At 22.9% G+C, this 8,139-nt stretch overlaps 1 long non-coding RNA gene across 1 annotated transcript; it reads right to left on the reverse strand.

The window, feature by feature from the left end:
• Positions 1 to 544: 544 nt before the first annotated feature.
• On the reverse strand, positions 545 to 6,303 carry LOC132931154 (uncharacterized). The gene is made up of 3 exons (XR_009662351.1): positions 6,186 to 6,303; positions 1,001 to 1,130; positions 545 to 709 (listed from the first exon to the last, which is right to left on the reverse strand). It is a non-coding gene; the product is annotated as an uncharacterized LOC132931154 (long non-coding RNA).
• Between the last annotated feature and the right edge of the window lie 1,836 nt (positions 6,304 to 8,139).

Here is an 8,139-nt window from a genome sequence, read left to right on the forward strand (position 1 = left end):
TAAAAACATAAATATTTAATATTCGTCAAAATTATCATATAAAATCATGTTTAATAGTGTTTATGAAGTATTTGCTTAAATGAAATGTATGCAAGTTAATAATAAAAAATTAGAATCATTTTCTTAATATTGTGGTACAGGTTTCAAGATATTAACTTGAGAATTGTGGGTTTTATAAGCAGTTAAAAACATAAATATTTAATATTCGTCAAAATTATCATATAAAATCATGTAATATAGAGTATATAAAGTATCTGCTTAAATAAAATGCATGCAAGTTAATAATAAAAAATTAGAATCATTTTCTTAATATAGTGGTCCAGGTTTCAAGAGATTAACTTGAGAATTGTGTATTTTGTAAACAGTTTTGAAACATAAATATTTAATATTAGTCAAAATTATCGTATAAAATCGTGTTTTATTTTGTTTATGAATTATCTGCTTAAATGAAATGTATGCTAGTTGATAATGGTAAATTAAAATAATTTAATTAATATTATGGACTGGGAAGCATTTGAGTAACTTTTAGATACATTGCTATTAATTTTCTATCAACTACAGCCAATAACCATTACACGTACATTGCATTAATTCTTTATAATCAGTATCTTTTAGTTCATTTTCAACATTGGATGTTCATACTTTTCCAAAGTTGTATGCACACGAATAAATGTCTCAGCATTCCTTGAGTCATCTGCTGTATTGCCATCTAAAAAAATTTAATCAGTTAAATATATATAATAATTGGAGAATGACTCGATAACTTAGTGCTTTATAAGCAGTTTAAAACATGAATTTTTGATATTCGTCAAAATAATCATATAAAATCATGTTTTTTAGTGTTTATGAAGTATCAAGTTAAATGAATTGAATGAAAGTTAATTATAGTAAATAAGAATCATTTACTTAATCCTATTGTCAGGATTTCATGACATTAACATTTTGTTACATTACTATTAATTTTCTATCAATTATATTCAATTATAAGCTCTAAACGTACGTTGAATAAAACAATTATTATTATCAGTATCTTCTAGTCCGTTGTCATCGTAGGATGTTTATATTTTCCAAACTGATAGAATCGCGAATTCATGTCTCACCATAGCTTTCATTGTCTGCTGTATTGCAATCTGAAAATATTGTAGTCAGTTAAATATGCGTATAATTGTAGTAAATAAAGTCACTACTACACACCATAATTAGAACGAAAATGTTTATATGATAACTAGTACTTGGAAAATACTGAATAAGTCAGTAACGGAAACAATCAAACAATAATTATCTGAACAACTTTATTCTTAATACAAAATATTTAAAAACAATTTTCAGTTAAAACTTAAATGCAAATACGATTGTAAAACAGCAAAGTGATATGAAATATAATCATATAACAGATGATAAGAAATAATAATTACGATAAGCTATAAAAGATAGTACAAATCTACCAAATCATTTTGTTGAATTTGAATGTAAAATAAATGTAACTAAATAATACACTCGAACAATAACTTAAATTTTCTTCTATTCAATATGAAAAATAATATGAATTGTTTAATTCGTCGAATTTAACATATAAAATAATTTGTTAAAGTTCTTTTGAAGTAAAAATATCTAGTTAAACAAAACATATGATAGTTATAAATGATAAAATGGAATAATTTTCATTGTATAGCAGTCAAGGTTTCAAAAAACGTACTTGAGAATATAATATTTTTTAAGCTGTTAAATGTATGAATTTGTTATATTCAACAAAATTATCATATAAATGTAATAAAAATAAAATGATTTGTATACCTAAGACAAATTTTAAGAATGAAAATTAAAAGTTCTAAGGTGTTTAATAATCATTTATTCACTTTGTTAACAAATCTCTATTGTATCACTACAATTAATATTCTATAAATTATATTCAATAACCATTAAATGTAAATTGCATAAATTCATTATAAACAGTATTTGTTAGTTCATTTTCAAAATTGGATGTTCATACTTTCACAAAGTTGTATGAATAGAAATTAATGTTTCAGCATCCCTTGAGTGACCTGCTGTATTTCCATCTAAAAAAATTTATTCAGTTAAATATATATAATAATTGGAGAATGACTCGAGAACTCAGTGCTTTATAAGCAGTTAAAAACATGAATAATTAATATTCGTCATAATTATCATATAAAATCATGTTTTATAGTGTTTATGAAGTATAAGGTTAAATGAAATGTATGCAAGTTAATAATAATAAATTAGAATCATTTTCTTAATATAGTGGTCCAGGTTTCAAGAGATAAACTTGAGAATTGTGTGTTTTATAAGCAGTTCTAAATATAAATATTTAATATTCGTCAAAATAATCATATAAAATCAAGTTTTATAGTGTTTATGAAGTATCTGCTTAAATGAAATGTATGCAAGTTAATAATAAAAAATTAGAATCATTTTCTTAATATTGTGGTACAGGTTTCAAGATATTAACTTGAGAATTGTGGGTTTTATAAGCAGTTAAAAACATAAATATTTAATATTCGTCAAAATTATCATATAAAATCATGTTTAATAGTGTTTATGAAGTATTTGCTTAAATGAAATGTATGCAAGTTAATAATAAAAAATTAGAATCATTTTCTTAATATTGTGGTACAGGTTTCAAGATATTAACTTGAGAATTGTGGGTTTTATAAGCAGTTAAAAACATAAATATTTAATATTCGTCAAAATTATCATATAAAATCATGTAATATAGAGTATATAAAGTATCTGCTTAAATGAAATGCATGCAAGTTAATAATAAAAAATTAGAATCATTTTCTTAATATAGTGGTCCAGGTTTCAAGAGATTAACTTGAGAATTGTGTATTTTGTAAACAGTTTTTGAAACATAAATATTTAATATTAGTCAAAATTATCGTATAAAATCGTGTTTTATTTTGTTTATGAATTATCTGCTTAAATGAAGTGTATGCTAGTTGATAATGGTAAATTAAAATAATTTAATTAATATTATGGACAGGGAAGCATTTGAGTAACTTTTAGATACATTGCTATTAATTTTCTATCAACTACAGCCAATAACCATTACACGTACATTGCATTAATTCTTTATAATCAGTATCTTTTAGTTCATTTTCAACATTGGATGTTCATACTTTTCCAAAGTTGTATGCACACGAATAAATGTCTCAGCATTCCTTGAGGTCATCTGCTGTATTGCCATCTAAAAAAAATTTAATCAGTTAAATATATTTTGGAGAATGACTCGATAACTTAGTGCTTTATAAGCAGTTTAAAACATGAATTTTTGATATTCGTCAAAATAATCATATAAAATCATGTTTTTTAGTGTTTATGAAGTATCAAGTTAAATGAATTGTATGAAAGTTAATTATAGTAAATAAGAATCATTTACTTAATCCTATTGTCAGGATTTCATGACATTAACATTTTGTTACATTACTATTAATTTTCTATCAATTATATTCAATTATAAGCTCTAAACGTACGTTGAATAAAAACAATTATTAATATCAGTATCTTCTAGTCCATTGCTCATCGTAGGATGTTTATATTTTCCAAACTGATAGAATCGCGAATTCATGTCTCACCATGGCTTTCATTGTCTGCTGTATTGCAATCTGAAAATATTGTAGTCAGTTAAATATGCATATAATTGTAGTAAAATAAAGTCCACTACTACACACCATAATTAGAACGAAAATGTTTATATGATAACTAGTACTTGGAAAATACTGAATAAGTCAGTAACGGAAACAATCAAACAATAATTAATCTGAACAACTTTATTCTTAATACAAAATATTTAAAAACAATTTTTCAGTTAAAACTTAAATGCAAATACGATTGTAAAACAGCAAAGTGATATGAAATATAATCATATAACAGATGATAAGAAATAATAATTACGATAAGCTATAAAAGATAGTACAAATCTACCAAATCATTTTGTTGAATTTGAATGTAAAAATAAATGTAATTAAATAATACACTCGAACAATAACTTAAAATTTTCTTCTATTCAATATGAAAAATAATATGAATTGTTTAATTCGTCGAATTTAACATATAAAATAATTTGTTAAAGTTCTTTTGAAGTAAAAATATCTAGTTAAACAAAACATATGATAGTTATAAATGATAAAATGGAATAATTTTCATTGTATAGCAGTCAAGGTTTTCAAAAAACGTACTTGAGAATATAATATTTTTTAAGCTGTTAAATGTATGAATTTGTTATATTCAACAAAATTATCATATAAATGTAATAAAAAATAAAATGATTTGTATACCTAAGACAAATTTTAAGAATGAAAATTAAAAGTTCTAAGGTGTTTAATAATCATTTATTCACTTTGTTAACAAATCTCTATTGTATCACTACAATTAATATTCTATAAATTATATTCAATAACCATTAAATGTAAATTGCATAAATTCATTATAAACAGTATTTAATAGTTCATTTTCAAAATTGGATGTTCATACTTTCACAAAGTTGTATGAATAGAAATTAATGTTTCAGCATCCCTTGAGTGACCTGCTGTATTTCCATCTAAAAAAATTTATTCAGTTAAATATATATAATATTGGAGAATGACTCGAGAACTCAGTGCTTTATAAGCAGTTAAAAACATGAATAAATTAATATTCGTCATAATTATCATATAAAATCATGTTTTTATAGTGTTTATGAAGTATAAGGTTAAATGAAATGTATGCAAGTTAATAATAATAAATTAGAATCATTTTCTTAATATAGTGGTCCAGGTTTCAAGAGATAAACTTGAGAATTGTGTGTTTTATAAGCAGTTCTAAATATAAATATTTAATATTCGTCAAAATAATCATATAAAATCAAGTTTTATAGTGTTTATGAAGTATCTGCTTAAATGAAATGTATGCAAGTTAATAATAAAAAATTAGAATCATTTTCTTAATATTGTGGTACAGGTTTCAAGATATTAACTTGAGAATTGTGGGTTTTATAAGCAGTTAAAAACATAAATATTTAATATTCGTCAAAATTATCATATAAAATCATGTATTATAGAGTATATAAAGTATCTGCTTAAATGAAATGCATACAAGTTAATAATAAAAAATTTGAATCATTTTCTTAATATAGTGGTCCAGGTTTCAAGAGATAAACTTGAGAATTGTGTGTTTTATAAGCAGTTCTAATTATAAATATTTAATATTCATCAAAATTATCATATAAAATCATGTTTTATAGTGTTTATGAAGTATAAGGTTATATGAAATGTATGCAAGTTAATAATAATAAATTAGAATCATTTTCTTAATATTGTGGTACAGGTTTCAAGATATTAACTTGAGAATTGTGAGTTTTATAAGCAGTTAAAAACATAAATATTTAATATTCGTCAAAATTATCATATAAAATCATGTATTATAGAGTATATAAAGTATCTGCATAAATGAAATGCATGCAAGTTAATAATAAAAAATTAGAATCATTTTCTTAATATAGTGGTCCAGGTTTCAAGAGATTAACTTGAGAATTGTGTATTTTGTAAACAGTTTTAAAACATAAATATTTAATATTAGTCAAAATTATCGTATAAAATCGTGTTTTATTTTGTTTATGAATTATCTGCTTAAATGAAATGTATGCTAGTTGATAATGGTAAATTAAAATAATTTAATTAATATTATGGACAGGGAAGCATTTGAGTAACTTTTAGATACATTGCTATTAATTTTCTATCAACTACAGCCAATAACCGTTACACGTACATTGCATTAATTCTTTATAATCAATATCTTTTAGTTCATTTTCAACATTGGATGTTCATACTTTTCCAAAGTTGTATGCATATGAATAAATGACTCAGCATTCCTTGAGTCATCTGCTGTATTGCCATCTAAAAAAATTTAATCAGTTAAATATATATAATAATTGGAGAATGACTCGATAACTTAGTGCTTCATAAGCAGTTTAAAACATGAAATTTTGATATTCGTCAAAATAATCATATAAAATCATGTTTTTTAGTGTTTATGAAGTATCAAGTTAAATGAATTGAATGAAAGTTAATTATAGTAAATAAGAATCATTTACTTAATCCTATTGTCAGGATTTCATGACATTAACATTTTGTTACATTACTATTAATTTTCTATCAATTATATTCAATTATAAGCTCTAAACGTACGTTGAATAAAACAATTATTATTATCAGTATCTTCTAGTCCATTGTCATCGTAGGATGTTTATATTTTCCAAACTGATAGAATCGCGAATTCATGCCTCACCATGGCTTTCATTGTCTGCTGTATTGCAATCTGAAAATATTGTAGTCAGTTAAATATGCGTATAATTGTAGTAAATAAAGTCACTACTACACACCATAATTAGAACGAAAATGTTTATATGATAACTAGTACTTGGAAAATACTGAATAAGTCAGTAACGGAAACAATCAAACAATAATTATATGAACAACTTTATTCTTAATACAAAATATTTAAAAACAATTTTCAGTTAAAACTTAAATGCAAATACGATTGTAAAACAGCAAGGTGATATGAAATATAATCATATAACAGATGATAAGAAATAATAATTATGATAAGCTATAAAAGATAGTACAAATCTACCAAATCATTTTGTTGAATTTGAATGTAAAATAAATGTAACTAAATAATACACTCGAACAATAACTTAAATTTTCTTCTATTCAATATGAAAAATAATATGAATTGTTTAATTCGTCGAAATTAACATATAAAATAATTTGTTAAAGTTCTTTTGAAGTAAAAATATCTAGTTAAACAAAACATATGATAGTTATAAATGATAAAATGGAATAATTTTCATTGTATAGCAGTCAAGGTTTCAAAAAACGTACTTGAGAATATAATATTTTTTAAGCTGTTAAATGTATGAATTTGTTATATTCAACAAAATTATCATATAAATGTAATACAAATAAAATGATTTGTATACCTAAGACAAATTTTAAGAATGAAAATTAAAAGTTCTCAGGTGTTTAATAATCATTTATTCACTTTGTTAACAAATCTCTATTGTATCACTACAATTAATATTCTATAAATTATATTCAATAACCATTAAATGTAAATTGCATAAATTCATTATAAACAGTATTTGTTAGTTCATTTTCAAAATTGGATGTTCATACTTTCACAAAGTTGTATGAATAGAAATTAATGTTTCAGCATCCCTTGAGTGACCTGCTGTATTTCCATCTAAAAAAATTTATTCAGTTAAATATATATAATGATTGGAGAATGACTCGAGAACTCAGTGCTTTATAAGCAGTTAAAAACATGAATAATTAATATTCGTCAAAATTATCATATAAAATCATGTTTTATAGTGTTTATGAAGTATAAGGTTAAATGAAATGTATGCAAGTTAATAATAATAAATTAAAATCATTTTCTTAATATAGTGGTCCAAGTTTCAAGAGATAAACTTGAGAATTGTGTGTTTTATAAGCAGTTCTAAATATAAATATTTAATATTCATCAAAATTATCATATAAAATCATGTTTTATAGTGTTTATGAAGTATCTGCTTAAATGAAATGTATGCAAGTTAATAATAAAAAATTAGAATCATTTTCTTAATATAGTGGTCAAGGTTTCAAGAGATTAACTTGAGAATTTTGAGTTTAATAAACAATTCAATACATAAATAATTAATATTCGTCAAAATTAACATATAAAATCATGTTTTATAGTGTTTATGAAGTATAAGGTTATATGAAATGTATGCAAGTTAATAATAATAAATTAGAATCATTTTCTTAATACAGTGGTACAGGTTTCAAGATATAAACTTTAAAATTGTTTGTTTTATAAGCAGTTCTAAATATAAATATTTAATATTCGTCAAAATAATCATATAAAATCATGTTTTATAGTGTTTATGAAGTATAAGGTTAAATGAAATGTATGCAAGTTAATAATAATAAATTAGAATCATTTTCTTAATACAGTGGTCCAGGTTTCAAGAGATTAACTTGAGAATTGTGAGTTTAATAAACAATTCAATACATAAATAATTAATATTCGTCAAAATTATCATATAAAATCATGTTTTATAGTGTTTATGAAGTATAAGGTTAAATGAAATGTATG

The sequence above is a fragment of the Rhopalosiphum padi genome, unplaced genomic scaffold, assembly GCF_020882245.1.
Source record: "Rhopalosiphum padi isolate XX-2018 unplaced genomic scaffold, ASM2088224v1 scaffold1, whole genome shotgun sequence".
NCBI lineage: Eukaryota > Metazoa > Arthropoda > Insecta > Hemiptera > Aphididae > Rhopalosiphum > Rhopalosiphum padi.